Genomic DNA, 19,248 nt, shown 5'->3' on the forward strand with positions numbered 1-19,248 from the left:
GAATGCAAATTTGCTTTGACTTTCTTCTGTCGTAGGAGTTGAAAGCCGGTATTAGCCAAATGGATCTCAACAGAACATTAGTGCTCTTCAGTTTGTGACATATTTTGATTTAACATCATTTCTCGTGCAATTGACATCTTTGGAAACATCGCAGGATCTGCCAACTTTTTTTTATAGGCTATACAGGACTAGCGAGTAAACTATTCAAGTACCTACTAGAACACATCCTGAGTAAGAGCCGAAGACCCCTAAATCTCCCCAACCCTCCGAGGGAATCTTTATTGTTTCAAATTATCTAATTGAGTGGCCCTTGGTCATTCTAAAGGTTCTCATCAGAAATATCCAACTAAAAGGATATAAGCAGCAGATATGAAAGACAACACTTTTCCCAATGACTTGGATAAGGGAAGAGACATTCAAGTATCAAAAGCTTTCAATGAGGAGTCAGGGAGAGGTATCGAAACAATCATGCACAACTTTCTTTCACAAATTCCTACTCTGAGCCATTCTCTCCCTTTAAACCTTTCATAGTCAAATCACTACAACCTTTAAATGTCATCACAATATCCTTTAAACTCCACTACAAATTTAGGGAATGTGCATCATGTCCAGGAACGTCAGCTTTTTACACCTGCTATTTCCCACACTAATGTGAAAGGCTTTGGGGCCATATCTGGGTGTTGTACCAAGAGATCTTGACCACCCCATTGTTCAAAATGGTGGCCCTCTTTATCATCCCATAGTATCTTCACTGACTTTGCCTCAAGGTATCCAGAAATGTAGAAGCATTTTTCTGAGGTTCTTGAGCCTTATGAAAGCTGGTATATAGAGAACAGATCAACTGAGGTTCTTGTGGAGTCTGAAGAATTGATAGAGGACGTTTGCTGTTTGGGCACCTAATCTCTGATGCTTGACATCAGCACATCAGTAGTCACATCATTGATGCCCTCCTTTTCCATTCAATTTTCAATCAACCTTCTAAAGATTTCTTCTGGGTTTAATCTCTCTGATGCATTTCCTTATTTTTTAACTTGGAAGATTTTTTTTTTAGCCACTCAAGAAATGCTTACATCAGTCTCCACATTTTGCTATCTGTCCCTAGGGAACAAAGAATCATTGATATAACCAATCCGAAATGGGCTTATATTCTCGGCATATTTACATGTTTTAGAAGAATTAAGAACTTTTCTTTCTCCTTATACTTTGTTCTAACTCCTTTAACATAGATTAATAAATTAAGGGTGAAATTTAGGCATCATCCAGCCCACACACAGTGATCAATGTGGTTGCTTACTGAGAACCTTGTGTTAACTCAAATCCCCTCTCCTTTCAATTGTGAGCAGAGCCAGGAAAATTTGTCGCAGCCAAAAATATGTAAAACTTATTGTAGCAAAAGTCCTCTGGGAGCTGTTTATATCTGTCCATGAAATGAGCCAGTTCTTTGACAGAATAACCCCTAGTCTCAGGAGTTACCTGTTCAGATCTCTTATCTTGATAAGATTTTGAATAATGAGGGGTGGAATGAATCACATCTATTATGACCTGATAGGCTTACACATTCCCATTAGTATACTATTTTGACTCCTAACTAGAGTTATAATTTATCCTCCATGAGGCAGATTCAAGCACTTTGGGGAACTGGCTCCATTTTGACTTTCACTAATAGAGTCCAAAGCAGCCAAGGAACGAAATTTTTTGTCAGTTTGTCCTTGGTTTACATCTTGTTCTTTATCCATTTTACTATTCCCTCCAACACCGGGTTTAATCTTTTCTATATTCCATTTTCCTTAATTGATCATAACGCTTGGGCAACTTCAAATCAGGGATAGCTCAAGGGCCAACCTGACATTAGACATGATTTACCCTCCTTTTCTTTCCTTTCTTCCTCCCAAACCAAGCCTTAGCCATGTTTAGATTAAATCTGGCGTTGTTTCAATAATCCTGCCAACTACACTAGTTGCAACAATTACTCCTGTGTACTCACACCGGCTCTAATAAAGGCAAAGGATTCAACACAGCAGAAGAGCGAAAGCACTGGCAAATTTCAGAACAGAGATACCCAAGCAAAACTTCCCATACCCTCTCAAGCTCAACAAGTACATAATTCAGCTCTGTTTGTGAACCTCCAATATAGTCACAAAATAGATTAGTCTCGAGGAAACCGTAGCCTCATTTAAACGTGGTCTTCTATACCTCTCCAAGGTCAAAGATTTATATTTAAGGTGACGGTATTCCCCGAGTTCCCAACTGTGACCACATATTAAAAACAAAAACAAACAAAACCCTCATTGTTAGAGAAGCAGGCAATGTCTAAGAAAACACGGGGCAATACTGATGATGAGTGCATCTAAGCATGAGCCGTCAGACAAATCTTTTTAGAGGTTAAGTAAGAGAAATTGCAAAGAGCTGATAACTCTGTTGGTTGTGCTCCTGAAGCATTGAATCTTCAAGACACAGTCCTCAGTTAAATTATCCTAAGTAACTACTCTGGCTTAGGTGTGTGATAAGACACCAGTGTCGCATGCGGGAATAACTAGTTATTTCTTCTTTCCTACATGGATATATAAGATATTTATGAATACATAAACAAATTGTATGGGATATACTAAAAGCAAGATAGAAACACCAAGGAGAAACTATTGACTTATATCAGAAAGAGAAAAAGCTGGCTAAGGATGAACATCTCAAACTTGAATTTTGAATAGATTTTATGTCTATCACGTTAATGAATAATGATCCATTAAAATGGCCTTTTCCACTTGTGTTCTTAAGAAACAACAGCATATGCTTAATTTCCTTAAGAATTTGGAAATCTGAAGAGCTTGATAGAATTAGGAGATGTCAGTTCCAGCAAGTTTAAAATTATACTTGAGTTTGGCACTTTTATTTTTAAAAAAGCGCCTAACTCCTATGACAATTATTCTTTAAAAACTAAGTACAATTCAGGGCAGGTTAGCTAAAAATGTGTATCTTACTTGTTAATGTCTTAAAGAAGTTTCCATTCTAAGAGTGTTTATTAAATATTGACTATTAGACTACATTCTATATCAATGTATATATTTTGTCTTTTGCTCAAAGCAGTATAATACTTCTTTTTTTCAAAGGTAAAGAGTTGGGTCATGAGTTTGGAACTGATATTCCAAAGAACTTTCCACCATGATTAATCAACTTACATTTATAACACAACCTAACTGCATATGATATACATAAATTATTTGGGACTTTTAGTCTCAATAATTTACACATGTGTTTAAGTATATCACAATAAACATATTGGCGTGTTTCTTGGAAGCTTGGGGAGCAGTTGGACATACAGGGGAATTTTTCTTAGCGCTGTGTAGTCTGTAGCCTATTTGTAAAATGAGATATATTTTCATATGTTGAAAGAAGGGTAGAATAATGGCAGCTTCCAAAATAAGTTCAACAAATAATTACTTCGCATGTTGACTTTCTCCTCCTGACAAAGGAGGATGTTTTTATTTAAAAGATTGTTATCTAAGAAAAAGCAAGACTTGGTGTTCAGGACACAAGGGATATCACCTAAGAAGGGCATCCATATTTGGTAGAGAAAAGGAAACACCAGTGCGGCAATGGTGCAAAAAGCCTTGGCTGAAACAAGAGGAGGAGAGTAATTTTAGAAATGGAAGCGATGGAGAATGTGCTCTGCTCCAACAAATTAGATTGCTATAACTCTTTTAGCGATTTGGGGAAATAGAATATTGAAAGGAGCACAGGAAGTGGCAAGAAAAAAACGAGATAGTTCTTAATTCCAGGGACAATAACAAAGTTTTTTCAAGCAAACACAGTGTACTATGTGGCTCAGCAGTCAACCATATTTTCTTAACAGGTTTGCTTAAATACTAAATACTAAAATAGAACGACCAGTCATGATTACCTAGAAAACTGAAATATTGAAGTGCAGTCAAGAGCAAAATCGGGGATCACATACAAGAGATATCTGGTAAAACCCATAGCATTTACTTGTTGTTAATGAAATCAACTGGGCACAATAGAGACAGAATTTCAAAGATTTGGAACTGATAAAGGATGTCTCAAACAGTGTTTACAATTTTATATGGATAAGAAATATTAAAAATGATTTTGTATATACGTAACCAGGCATCTAGATCTGATAAGGACCGACAGAGACTATTTAGGAACCCAGTATAAAATCAGTGATTTTTATTTAGGTCTCTTCTTGTTCCTTTTATTTCTCAAAGGCCAAATCTCCTACCCTTCAAGCAACAGTGATTTACTGCTTCCTAAGGCAGGAAGGCATCTGATTCTGTCAATTACATAGTAAATCAAATTCCTATCTTATAATTTGTTAACTTTTTCAGAGATTTGCATACTGTGGATTTTATCTCTAATTAGGGAATGACTTAATATGTCATTTGACATTTCAAGCCACACATTTACCACAGACACTTTTTAAGAGAGGGTCTTGTGATTATCCTGTGCCTAAGGATCTAAGGATGACTGACTGAACTCTCAGGGCTCGGAGACAAAGGAGAGATGGATTTTAAGAGAAAAACCTGCAAGAAATGATCTCCTACCCATCCGTTGCTTTTTCCTAAATCTGTATCCTTTATCCATCATGGCTTTACTCTTTACCCTGAAAGAGGGCGGGACAACGTAATGATCCCTTAGAGATGTGACAGGTGCAGAAGGCAACCACTAATAGGAAATGAACACAGAGAAACTCAGAGTAATCTGTTAAATAAATCTATCCCCCAAAGATGGTAAATCCCTCCATGGATGTCAGCGTCTGCTTTGTCTCACAAGGATATCGAAGAGAGTGAAACTCTCGTGGAGAAAATGTCTTTCAGAGGTATCAGAGAATTAAATATGTGATTTGGTTTTCCACCTATATGACTATAATTAGTATTATTTGGAAATGGCATTTCTCTTCCATCTACGCTATTAGCATGTAGCACAAAAACGATTATGCATGTGATTAGAGATACATCCAATTAAATTTACTTTGAGTTTTATTTGATTGAAGCAATAAACTCAACGTATACGTTTAGTATACATGTTTTATTAGCCATGTAGCCAAGCTGATTGTTTAGGCAAGGCACTTTAGAAGAATTATTGTGCACACTATGAGAGAGCATGTGCAAACTTCAGTCAAGGCTTATGTGTACGGTTATTTACAAATATTGTTAATCATTATTCTCTTCGGGCATAAATGTGTTCAAACAAGCTTATTTCTGTCTTACTGCCTTCCCACAAGGCCCTTTTTTTTTTTTTTTTTTTTTTGCCTGGAGCACCTTTGATAGTTTTCCACCAGCATTAGTCATTTCTTTTCATGCATTCATTTATTGATTTACGTATTTACTTATTTATTTAGAGAGTGGGGGATGGGAAGACAGAGAGGGAGAGAGAGAATCTTAAGCAGGCTCCTCGCTGCACAGCATTTGTTATTATGAAGCATCTAAACATGGTATGAGTTTTCAATACTGGAGAATATAGAATGGGTAGAGGGACAATAGGGACTATTTCTGACAGAAAGGTTCATATATTCAAGCTTGCGTAAATATGAATACACACTTGTTATGCCTGAAGGGACCACGAAACATGCCTTTCTCAAGCTTCCTCATCTTTTACTGAGTGACTGATATGGGCTGGACCCTGATAATACAACAGGTGGACAGAAGCTTTGTTTTAATCACAGTGCTCAGTTATACTTTAGTTGCGAAAAATATACTTGAAATATACAAATATGCAAATAAATGCATAATTATAATTTATACCAACGATTACCACCAAAAACAAATTTAAGGTATCACGAGGGAGCATAATTTAGATGGGGCAGGATGAAACAAAATAGCTCCAGCCGAGCTGAAACTGTAAAGATAACAGGCCTTTGCCGAGGAAAAATGAGGCACGTGGGGTCTGTGGGGAAGAATGTTAAAAGCCTAGTCAGTCCCTGGGGCCTGGGGATAAACTTAGTATATATTACGAAGTGAAGAATATTGTAATTGCAGCCTCATCATGGGGAGAAGAAAGACCTAAGTTACTGAGGACACGGTTCATGCAGGTATTTCTCAGTTGATCAAGGACCCTGGAGGCAAACAGATATTCCTCTAAAGTAATAAGAATCCATGATACGTTTCGCAGGCCACACCACACGTAGGGGAGTGAAGGGGCAGACGAGGAAAAATTAAAATGAAAAGTGAGCTGGCTGTGTCCATTTAATCATGTACCCATGAGATGAGGCATGAAATTGAGAACCTGGATAAGAATTTTAAAGGTAGAAATATTTGTGAAAAGCGTCATTTCAAGAAAGACAGAATTCTTGTCTGTATTTCCTCATCTTTTCCGGTGCTTGGCAAGAGGAACCACTAACCTCAAAATTCAGTGGGAAAGGAAAGTGCCAGGGAATCATTCTTCAGATGTCTTTCTACCTCATCTCACTAAAGACACACTCACAATCACCTACACACACACGCGTACACACATATGCACACACACCTGTCCCCCACTATACACACATAGGCCACACACACACACACACATACTCACATACATGCACATACATGCACTCATATGCACATACATGTTGTCCCCCGCTGAATCCACTGACCCAGAGTCATCACTCAAATCTCTGTTTAGACGTCACTGTCTTGAGATGTGTTATATGATACCCCTCCACATACTAAACCTCCTTCCTATCTTTTCCTTAGTAAAGTCTCCTTATTATGCCATTTAACGGCAATGCGAAATTTTCATAGCAGTTGTTTTAAGTTTGAAGTATGCAGGTATTTGTGTATTTACATGTTTAGAATTTATTTCTCCACCTAAGGTATAATTAAACCCCATGAAAGCAGGAACTTTGCCTGGCACATGCCATGAACTCACTCACAGCGAGACTCGGGCAATTAACCCAGTAATCATACACCATATCTGTTTCTACCTTAACCAACTTGAAGGAATATAGAGACTTTTGAACGCTTGTGGCTTTGATAAAGATAAAAATATCACAGAAAAAATCGGAACTGCAAAGGAAGAGATGTTTTTCATCTGAAGCATGTTCGCTTTGAGATAATGGCCAGTTATCCAAGTGATGATGCGATTTGGACACATAAATCTAAGAGCAGTTCTAGACTGGAATTGAAGAGAAGGGTGTCAAAGGGTTTGGGTGAAATCGGAAGATCATGGTCTGGACAGACTCTTTTGGAAACAAGAGTGGAAAGAGAAGGGCAGTGGGAAACATACCTGCTTGTGGGAAACACAGTGCTGAAATTTAGGAATTATTGAAGAAGCCAGATTGCTTAATGATGTGAAGCAGTATTTAAAATGTTACAACTGCCTAATCTGTTTTGAACAATGACGGTGGGGGTAGGGGGAGCAGAGTGTGTATGCCGTGCGTTGCACTCCGGGTCAAATGTGGGCCACATAATAAAAACTCTGTCAGTGTCCATTACTATTTAATGGTGGACGACCTGGGCAGTACAACGTCAAACATCAGCCCTTTTCTTTAACTTAACGAATCCCCTTTAATACTTGTTCTAAAATATGCAGCGAGTTATAGATGAGAAGATTATATTACCAAAATAACTCATTTGGAAAGCCATACAAAAATTGCAAAATAAAACAGTTGAACTTTATTATTAGAAACTAAAATATATTTGGAGGTGTATTCTAAGCAAGGCTACAGAATGCTTGATAAATTGTGAGAGTTTGTGGAATTAAACTTTACTTTGCCCTGCCTTCTCTGGGTCATTGTCTATTTTTCTCTAGGTTCTGGAGAACTAGATACCATTAACTCAGTTAAAATTCTTGGCTCATAACACTTTTCACCATTATTCCATTACCTCTGCAGAAAGGCCTATGGTAGATTCAGTATTGATCAAAATGACCCCTCTAGAGGAAGCTATTTATATTTATATATTTGAGAACATATCAGTATTCAGTTAGGATAACATTTTAGCTCTTAAGCTAATAAAGTGACCCCATTAAAAATGATCTGCTTTTCCATGCATATTGATTTTGAAGCTAATAGAAGGTAAACAGCAAAGAAGCACCATTCCACACTGCAGAAAAACAGGAAATTGCTTGCTACAGTTTTCTGGATCCAAGATCCATTTAAAGTCTCACGGTGTTCTGTTACACAGATGTCATTAATGCACGTGGAGCATTATCAGGGCTTTCCAGACACAACGACTCTCGTCATTGTCATTAGTCTGGCTCTCTTCTTATTCTGGAAGTCTTACAGATTAGAGGGAGGAACGGTATGCAAACACAGGGAGCCATGGCTGCTAAGGTTGAAATGATAAAAGGAAAATATTATTACTCTACTTTCAGTTATTTTGGTAGAAACAGTCGGCGAGGTATATGAATATGATTACAGAGTTACATTTAAGATAGAGCTCCTATTCCTTTAAATTTTTGATAATCATATTCCTAATGCATGAAAATGATTAACATAAAATAAAATACAGAACATATTTATTTGAAAGGGAAAACATGAAAATAATAAGGCAGCTCCTTTTACATTATACCTTATAAATAAAAAGCAAAATTATACACGTTAAAGAAAATGTATCATTTGTGGTTATAGCTGTTTCAAACATTCCATATTATACGGAGAATTTTTGGAGACAGTTACAAGCAGAGAGAACAACTAAAATTTCCGAAAGTAACGTTGTATTCTCATAACTCAGAATTCGTAATGGTTGAGATTTTGCCGTATTTACTTTTCTCTTCTTTTAAAATAAAAACAAAATACATGACAGAATCGATTGGCTCATATTTTTCCCCTGTCTGTTCTCATCCCAAAAAACTGCTGTAGAGGCAATCATTTATCTGAGTTAAATATAAATCCTCTCTGTCCTTTGCAATATTGATAAGTAAGCCATTATTTTATAGGAAAACTAGTCACGTACATTTATATTGATAGTTACATGTACTTACCTATCTTTAGGGCCAAGCTTCAGGAAAGGTTAGAAAATACAATAGCAGCCCAAGTCCTCAAATATGTGGGAAAAATCAATCATAGTCATGTTAAAAGTGAACAAATTAATCACTGTAGCAATGAAGAGATACAGCAAGGCAGTATACCCATCCTCCTCAAGGAATGTGCACATCAAGTTGTATAGAGGAAAATCCATCAGTCTCTGTCTTTCAGTTGTAAAATGGCTTAATGATAATATACTAAATACGCACCAGTAGGAGCATAATGTGTCAGATTGCCATTTCCAAAGATGCGTGCAACAGTCTCTCCCTCGACACATGCTTGTCAATAGTGAGAACTTGTCACGCAACCCACTCAGAACTGCGGACTCCGTCCTGTCTTCTTGAATCTGGTGGATTGATCCCACCAGTGGGGTATGGAAGAAGTGACACTACACCACCACTGTGATCAGCTCAGATAGGGCCAGGCAGCTCTGTGTGCTGTCCTTCAGTGTTAGCTCTGGCAAAACAGCCAAGACGCAAGCAATTAACTGCAAGAGGACTGTCACCTTGGAAGGGCCATGGGAGGTGACCTGGTCAAAAGCCCAGCTGAGCTCCCAGCAGACGGCCAGCATCAATTGCCAGCATTTGGATGGGCCTTCTTGAACAATCTGCGATCATTGCTGTCGAGGACGACATGTCATGATAGCTGTATGAGCCGCTCCAAGCACAGCTGCCCAGCTCAGGACTTTTCTATTACCTGGGACACAAAATCATGGGTAAAATAAAGTGGTTGTTTTAAGGTGCTAAACGGTGCAGTGATTTGTCACATAACCAATGCATTCTAGACAATTTTAAAATCAAACAAAATGCTAAAAATGTAAATAATTTAACATGATAAAAATTTAGTCAACGTTAATAAGATAATAAAGGTATTCGTTACACTCTGACTTTGCATAAAACTAATATTTGTTATAATGACTTCATACCAGTCATACATTACTAAAAATGTATCATAGGATAGTGCCATGTACTCTGAATTGGATTACATTGTTTAAAAATGTTTTTGCATAACAACCATCATCTTTCCACGTTATTCATTGAAAATATCATCTATGAAAGGTAAAAACTTGTAAAGAAAATAAGTCAGTCTCACAAGCCTAGAACACTGTTTATATTGGAAATAAAAGTTGAGGCAAAGGATAGTGAATTCACATACATGAAAAGGTAAACGACGTAAGCATGAAAACCTTAACTTTTTTTATGCATGACTAACTGTAGAACAAGAAGCAGGAAATCTTTGGCAACAAAGCATTCAGAGATGTGCTAACAATGGCATAAAAATAAATAAAGGCAAAGTCGAATAGAAAATTATAAACATAAAAATGTTAGAAAAAACATGGAACATTCCTCAATCCATAGCACAGTAATAATAGATACAGTGAAAATTATTCACTGGATTCTTTTAAGGTCATCATAGAAAATAGAAATTGGGGTGCCTGGGTTGCTCATTTGGTTAGCGTCCAACTCTTAATTTCGGCTCAGGTCATGATCCCAGGGTTTTGGGCTTGAGCCCTGCACCAGACTTCATGCTGCTGACGGTGGAGCCTGCTTAAGATTCTCTCTCTCTCTCTCTCTCTCTCTCTCTCTGTCTACCCCTCTCCCATGCTTGCACACCCTGTCTCTAAAATTTAAAAAAAAAAATTAAAAATTTTGAAAAAGAAAATATAAATAAATAAAATCAAAAGACAAGCAACCAAGTACAGAAAAAGGGCTATTTTATCCTAATATATAAATAAAAAAAAAAAAAAAGTCCAGAGAAAGATCAGGTAAAAAAAATTCAGAAGACAACTCATGGAAAATGAAGCTCAAATGTCTTTTTTTTTTAAATGCGTATTTATTTATTTATTTGTTTATGTCTTTATTTATTTTGAGAGAGAGAGACAGAGACAGAACACAATCAGGGGAGGGGCAGAGGGAAGAGGGAGACACAGAATCTGAACTTGGTTCCAGGCTCTGAGCTGTCAGCACAGAGCCCTCCACGGGGCTTGAACTCAGGACCTGAGATCATGACCTGAGCCGAAGTCAGGTGCTTAACTGATTGAGCCACCCAGGTGCCCATCAAATGTCCTTTTAACATATGAAAAAAAAAATGTTTGTTTCACCCCTTGAAAAGATAAATGGAAATAAAAATGCAAACTAAAAAGAACATTGATTTTAGATAATATTTCTCTTTCTGTTGGCAAATGGAGGGGAGCCAGGGAGGGAAATTTGTGAATATCTTACCAATTTTAGGTACCTTGCACTTTGGGCCCAGTGTTGACTTTTGGAAATCTTTCTTAAATATATCCTTGCATGAGCATGAAATCACATATGAGCATGATTAATAATTGGAGCCCTATTTGTAATACAAAAATAATAGGGGCACCTGGGTGGCTCAGTCAGTTGAACATTTGACGTCAGGCTAGGTCATGATCTCACAGTTCCTGGGTCTGAGCCCCACTCAGGCTCACTGTTGCCAGCACAGAGCCTGCTTTGGATCCTCTGCCCTCCACCCCCCCTCTGTTCCTCCCTAGCTCGCACTTTTTCTCAAAAAAAAAAAAAAAAAATAAATAAATAAATAAACATTAAAAAAAGAAGAAAAATAATGGAAACAACACACATGCCTATCAAAAGGAGTCTCGCTGAATTATTTCTCTCTAAGAAAATGGAGAAGTCTGTGACCAAATGGTGTCTAACAGGCTCAGGTAAGTGCATATCATTGAAACAAAGGAGCAAGTGATAGTGTATTTCATAGTTGCATGAAAGATGTAATTGTGAAAAACATGCTAAATTTTTTTCTATGAATAACAATTTTCAGAAAAAGAAAATGAAGTTCCAGGCCATGAAGTGTTCAAAGATGACCAAATACTATTTTAGATGGATATTGGAAAGTTATGTTATGCTAACATTTTTGTTGAAAATTATCATAAAAATTCCAAAACTTTTAAGATAATATGTACAGATATTCATGGCTTTTGAATCATAAAACCTCTCTGATAAAGATATCAGGCAACAATTGTGTGATAAGTGAACAATCATCACGGATTAAATAAGCACACAGAGAAGGGAAAACGCTAGAAAATGATTCTAGACAAAATCAACCACGCAAGAAAGGATGAAGCAAACCTGGCAAAATGCTAACAGCTATCAAATAGAAGTAACAGATACAAGAATATTCATTTTATTATTCTCTCTGTTTTTCTGTCTGTTTGAAATACTCATGATCAAAGTTTGGGCCAAAAAAGAATTGTAAAATACAGAGTTTAAGAAAAGAGTCGTCACGTTTTGAAAAGTTGCATAACAGCGAGCAAAATGAATTCATGGCAATAGTTATTTTGACGTTCTTTTGTTTTTCTGGGGCGTTGCGTCTGGCTTCGGATGAAGATTCATAGCCACCTGCTGCCTGAGCCTCTGATGCCAAAACCAGACCAAACCTCGTCTCCTTCTGTGCCCAGACGAGGAAGAGCCGCAAGCCTTTACTCTCTTCCTGCCCGTCGTAGCTCATTCCTGTCCACACACACCCCCTCCGAGCTTTAAGCGCCTCTGTCCCCCTCACCCACCTCACCCGGGTAATACTGCAATCTGCTAGCGGCCGGTATTTTCGATTGCCTTACACACTTGCTTTAACAAATGATGTTTGTGTCCATTATCTACCTTGAAAACGACGTTGCATGGTTTATTTTAAAGAATTTGTTGAGCGCGATTTAGAAGAAAATGGAATGTGTATGTGATGCTGTGCAATGTTGCTCTGTTGTGAAAAAAAGCTACTCAATTCGCTTAGATTTAAATTAGTGGGTAATAATTGGAAATGCTCCGTGCGAGGCAGAGATTCCTTTCGCCGAATGCGGTATTTGCCGAGACTGAAGTCTGCATTAGTCCGTTTTGATTTCTCTCAGTGAGAACAATGGAATATGGCCTGTATTTTCTAAGACGTGGAAAAGATGGAATAGAAAGGATATGAAGAATTTAGGAGGGGTGCCTGGGTAGCTCAGACTTGGGCTCAGGTCGTGATCTCATGGTTTGTGAGTTGGAGCCCAGCATCGGGCTTTCTGCTGTCAGTGCAGAGCCCGCTAAGGATCCTCTCTGTCTCCCTGCCTCTCTCTCTCTGCCCCTCCCTCCCCCTCAAAAATAAACATTAAAAAAAAGAGAGATTTAGGAAATGCGGGGAAATGAGATTTTTTTTCCCCTAGTCATTGTCAAACACTGTAAATCAGTGGTATAATTCACATACCCACACCCATGGGCATATAGTTATATATGCCAATGTATCAAGAAATCCATATATATGCTGAATATTTCTATATTCAGTATGCTTTCTGCAGTCAAATCTTTCCTTCTTTAATGACCAATCCTCCTGTTTTTGCACGTATTCCATTTCAGGATTTCATTAAGGAAATATTGCTTTTCATACACACATCTAAAATACACTTTTTCTTTTATTTCACTTGAGTAACTATATTTTAGCATTGTGCCGTCAGGTTTTTTTCACACTATGCGGTAATAAGTTGGAGTCGCGTTCAGATGATGTGATTTAGTGCTTAAATCTTTCATTCCCAGTCTGGTCTTTTCTAGATAGAAAATTATAAACTGAAGCTGTACACAAATGATTTTGATTAATAGTTTAGTATGTAGACTCAGTACCTTCTCAAAGAACAAACAGTTGCTTTGCGGAACTGTAAAGTGTTTTTTTGCAATGAACACAATGTACTTATTTATATTATTTGTTCTTCACGGCCCCCCAGAAATCATCTATTTATCCTCGGGGCGCCTGGGTGGCGCAGTCGGTTAAGCGTCCGACTTCAGCCAGGTCACGATCTCGCGGTCCGTGAGTTCGAGCCCCGCGTCGGGCTCTGGGCTGATGGCTCGGAGCCTGGAGCCTGTTTCCGATTCTGTGTCTCCCTCTCTCTCTGCCCCTCCCCCATTCATGCTCTGTCTCTCTCTGTCCCAAAAATAAATAAAAACGTTGGAAAAAAAATTAAAAAAAAAAAGAAATCATCTATTTATCCTCAACAAATACATTATGGAAGAAAACGAAACCAAACTGACAGAATTGGAAGCAGCTTCTTGGATCCCCACCGTTGTCACCTGCTAATGGTAACTGTCTGCGCTTGCCCTGTGCCCTCATGCATACCCTTATTTTCTCCAATTCCCCTGCATTTTCATTAGCTCTATGCTCCCACGACTGGAGGCTGCCGTAACCCTTGTGTTTTCAGTACTGAATAATACAGCCTATCAATTTGATCTTTTATGCCAATATTTCTGCTTACAGTACGTATTTCTGTTTTTCATTCTGGAGACTTGGATAGCGCACGTATGTGGTCCGGAGATAAAAAATATACTATCAAAATGTTGTCTAGACTGAAGCAAATAAGTTTTACTTCCTTAACACGACTGTATTTTGACGAGAGCAGAAAGTCCCAATGTTAGAGAAATCGAAAGTTATTACTCGTAGACGTTTCTTTGTGTTTTTTGTTTGTTTGTTTGTGTTTTAGATAAATAAGTTTAGTAAGTCCAAACTAAGTTGGAATTTTGTTGTTCACTTTTCCGTGCTTTAACTTCATTGACTGTATTTATTTAAAAAGAGTAGGGAAGTGCTCAGCTGGAGTTTTCCTGCCCTGGCAGTTAATGAGAGACACAAAAATCACTGTTAAGTGTTAAGGTATAATAGCTCCAATGATATTCTTATTTTAGTTCTCTCAACGCAAATGTGGATCTGAGATCACAGTTGGTTTTCGCTTTTCCAGAAATGCCCAAACATTACTGTCAAATTTCAAATTCGATTTTACTTTAGTATGATAGAGAATATATAACGGTGTTACATGATCATTCCGTGCCAGAGGCTATTTATATTAATTTGTTTAATTTGCACAAAAATCTGTAAGGGGAGTGATATTACATTAGTTTTTAGGGTAGAAACAAAGGCCTATATGAGTATGTTAAATGTCGGAGCTGGGGTTTCAATCTTACAAGGAATTCTGGTTCCTGTTAATGTGTTTTATCATAAGCTATATTGATTTGCTAATATCATGACTGCTTCCTCTAGCCCCAAATAAAAGAAATAAATATATATTTTTTAGAAAGTTCCAGTTATTCTTAAGGCCTACATAGCTGAACTTTTTCTCCCTTTTGCTTAAAAAAAAATGTTTACTTATTTATTTTTGAGAGGGGCGGAGGCAGAGAGAGAGAGGGAGACAGATAATCCCAGACACTATCTGTGCTTTTGGTGAAGAGCCTGACTTGGGGCTCGAACTCATGAACTGGGAGATCATGATTGACTGAACCACCCACGCGTCCCTCACCCTTTGACTTTCAGGAGCAGTGTACTGTTAGTTTATTTCCATTTAGATTGTTCTTTGCTGTTTTCTGTGAAAGAATACAAAGCAAAGTAGGGCGGTTCAGTTACTAATTGCACACAGTAAATGAGACAAAAGTACAAATATGGAGGTAAAAGATGTCAAAACCTATAAAGTGTAAGCATTTAGGAAAGAACTGATTTAAATATGTTTATTATGTTAGTTTAACTAAGGTTTCATACTTAAAACAGCAGAGTAAAGACTTTGCTATGTTCTGAATGTTTGTGTCGCCTTCAAATTTATACTTTGAGATCCTAATGCCTTGTGTGATGGTATTTAGCAGGTGGGACCTTTGGGAAGTGCTTCGTTCATGACTCTGGGGCCCTCGTGAATAGGATTAATGCTCTTATAAAAGAGACCCCACAGTTGATTTGGAGTAGGCAATTTAAGCTTAAGTTATTTAAGCAAAGGAAAATGTCATTGTTAATCAGAGGGACAAAGTCACTTATGCTCCGTAATATTCATTAGCCCAGCTTCTTAATTTCCTTTAGGGAATGTGTGTATGTGTGTTTATGTGTATTTCAAATCTATGTAGTTGCTATTTTTATTTCCCTTCAAGTCTCAACTGATTTCTGTTTTGATCTCTACTAACCTTTTCCGAACTTTTCCATCCCCAAATACTCAGACCTCTGGTTTTCTGTTCTGCTAATGCACGGTAAGAATTAAAATATTAAAGTATAGTTGACAGCAATCAGAAGTAGATCCCCCAAATGAAGGAGTGTCACCATGTATTGTCTTAGCAGCTTTACATAAGAAAAATAAACAGTAAATACCATTTTATATAATTTTAGTGAATAAGCTAAAAGTACGTCTATGTATGCCTGCTATAAAATATAATTAGATGGGTGCCTGGGTGGCTCAGTCCGGTTGAGCGTCTGACTTCGGCTCAGGTCATGATCTCGCAGTCTGTGAGTTCGAGCCCCGCATCGGGCTCTGTGCTGATGGCTCAGAGCCTGGAGCCTGCTTCAGATTCTGTGTTTCCTCTCTCTCTGACCCTCCCCCGCTCGGCTTTGTCTCTCTCTCTCTGTCAAAAATAAATAAAACATTAAAAACAATTTAAAATATATATATAATTATATACACTTATATATATATTTATGTATATACTTCTATATACATAGGCATATAAATATATTTTATGTTACTATAGTCTAACACTATCAATTATTTTTGAAAAACTGAGATTATATCTGATGTAAAATACAAAGACTTGATACACTGCAGATTTGAAAATCAAATATTAATTGTGGAGAATAGTGGATGGGCAATCCAAAGATGTTCTAATGGAAGTGACCCAACAGGGAGGTCTGTATGCTCTGATTCTCTCTCAGTTCAAACTCTGTCTACTCGTGTCTTCTCTCCCTCACTCGCTCTCATACAGATCTGCCCCTGGAGGACAGCTGAACCATAAAGTCGTGCGTCCCAGGTATCCCACAGAGAACTGTAAAAGGATCACATTTTTGCTCCTTTGCTTTGTGAAAATTACTATTTGCCAACCCCAAATCCCTCCTTCCTCCCATAGAAATAGGGCTGTGGCTGGGGAGGTGGCCCTGTTCAGCTGGAGCTCAAAGATCTCAGCCTTCCTTGCAGGTAGATTGATAGAAATATGACTCCATTCCCCTGCTGGGTGTGAGTGGAGGTCAAGCCTGCCGCTTCCCCGTGGATATGAGCCCCGAGACATGGGATGTGTGCTCCTGGACGCTCTTTTCCTGGTCTGCAGCCTGGAAAGGGGCAAGTCTGTGACTCAACTCCTGTCGTGGAGACAAGACCAGCCCCCGAGGCCAGAGCAAAGCTGTGGATGGAAGCGATTTGGGTTCTCTGAAGGGCGGAGTGGAAAAGCGTTACCCATAAACTTGTACCACTTACCCTGGGAGTGTGGAACATCCAAGGTGATGGGATTCCATGTTCCGTAAGCCGCTTTGCTCCGGGTAATCTTGATCACAGCATTCTCATCTTCACCACATATAATCCTCTTGCACAAAGACCCCTCTGCCCGGGTTTTTCTGTGCTGTGTCGAACCAGCCGCAGTGTTATAAGATAGCAAGATAAAGAAAACAGGAAAATACAAAATAACTGCCCCCCCACCCCTCCCTCTCCCCCGCCACATACCTTTCTGTTCAGATTTAAAATGAATTCGGGGGGTGCCCGGGTGGCTCAGTCAGTTGAGTGTCTGACTTCGGCTCAGGTCATGATCTCCAGGTCTGTGAGTTCGAGCCCCACGTCGGGCTCTGTGCTGACAGCTCAGAGCCTGGTGCCTGAATTCTGCGTCTCCCTCTCTCTCTGAAGCTTCCCCGTTCATGCTCTGTCTCTCTCTGTCTCAAAAATAAAGAAATATTAATTTTTTTTTTAAATGAATTCAGCATCAGATTACTCAGGGTCCATCCCTGGTTTCCACGGATGTAGGTAAACAGGGGCGAACTACAAAATCTCTCCAGGTGCCTCCTCTATAAAATGGCAACAGTAATAATATTTACCTCTTTATTGTAAGGATTAAAGGTGACTGTTTATGTAGACTGCTCAGAAGATGCTGGTCCACAGGAAGCTATCAATAAATGGTAGTTATTGTCACATACTAACACGCCATCGCCAAACCCCTTGACATTTCTCCTGGCCTGGAACAACTTAAAACACGTGACTGGTTAGAGTGGCAGTCGCCTGTCCCTTAGTATCTGTTGGACATTAACAAACTTTTCCTGTAAAGGACCTGAAAACTTTTCCTTTAAAGGACCAGATAGTAAGCCCTTTATGTACTGCAGGCCACAAAAGTCATCTCACCGGCTGTATTAGTGCGAAAAGACCCACAGACCACAAGTAAAGAAATAAGGATTCCTGTATTCCAATCAGACTTTAATCTAAACACGGACGGTAGGATAGATCTAGCCAGGAAGCTGTTTGTCAGCCCTTGAGTTCCACAAGTGAGTCATGGACAGGTGACAGAAGCAGGTATTTAATTTCATCATCCCTTAATAAGATGTTTGCGCAAAGTCCCAGAAAAATGTGCACGGTAGATCTGAAGATTCTTAGTATTAATTTTGCTCTATTTGCTGACAGTCATGCCGATTTTTTTTTTTTTTAATGCATCCAATCTCCCTAACATTTACCGATGCAACTACACATTTTCATTTGGGTAAATTGTAAAATGGGCCAACATAATATATTTTCTAAATTTGAACTTCGATTCATCAAGGAAGCGACCGCACAGCATTTGGCCAAGAGTAAAACACTGATTTTCTCTGAATATTGGGGAGGAGGGGAGGGGCCCAAAGCATCACTGTAATTAGAATTACCAGAAGATCAGGTTAAAAACTGAGAAGATAAAATACATAATAAATTGACGCTGCAGGAAAATTCACTTCAGAGTAGAAGGAAATAAGAGTAATAATAAATTCTTACGAATGGCTCGTAGCTCACAGATAATTTACTTTGCCTTTAGCAATTTTTGTAATTTACTAAGATGTATACTTTTCACCCTCTTTTCTTTCCTGCCTTTTTGCCTCCTTCTGGCTTTTGCGCTCTTACAACGCCAGAATTTATTCCCCTGCCGTTACAGCCACCTTTGACTCTCCAGCTGCTACTCTTGTCTGAAAGTAAAAGCATCTTACATTTTCTCTGTCCCTTACTTTAACATTCAGGTATGTAAATATGCATAGGTAGAGTTTAGGCTTTTGCAGAATGAGAATTGGAAATGACAAAGAAATTTGTTTAGTTTGATCACAAATTCCGTAAAGGGTTCATCTTAAATGTGGGGGTTTATTATAAATGACATAGAATTTGGTGGGGCGCCTGGGTGGCTCAGTCGGTTGAGCGTCAGACTTTGGCTCAGGTCATGATCTCACGGCTTGTCAGTTTGAGCCCCACGTCAGGCTCTGTGCTGACAGCTCAGCGCCTGGAGCCTGCTTCGGATTCTGTGTCTCCTTCTCTCTCTGACCCTAACCCACTTGCATTCTGTCTCTGT

This window comes from Lynx canadensis, chromosome D3 (assembly GCF_007474595.2).
Source record: "Lynx canadensis isolate LIC74 chromosome D3, mLynCan4.pri.v2, whole genome shotgun sequence".
NCBI lineage: Eukaryota > Metazoa > Chordata > Mammalia > Carnivora > Felidae > Lynx > Lynx canadensis.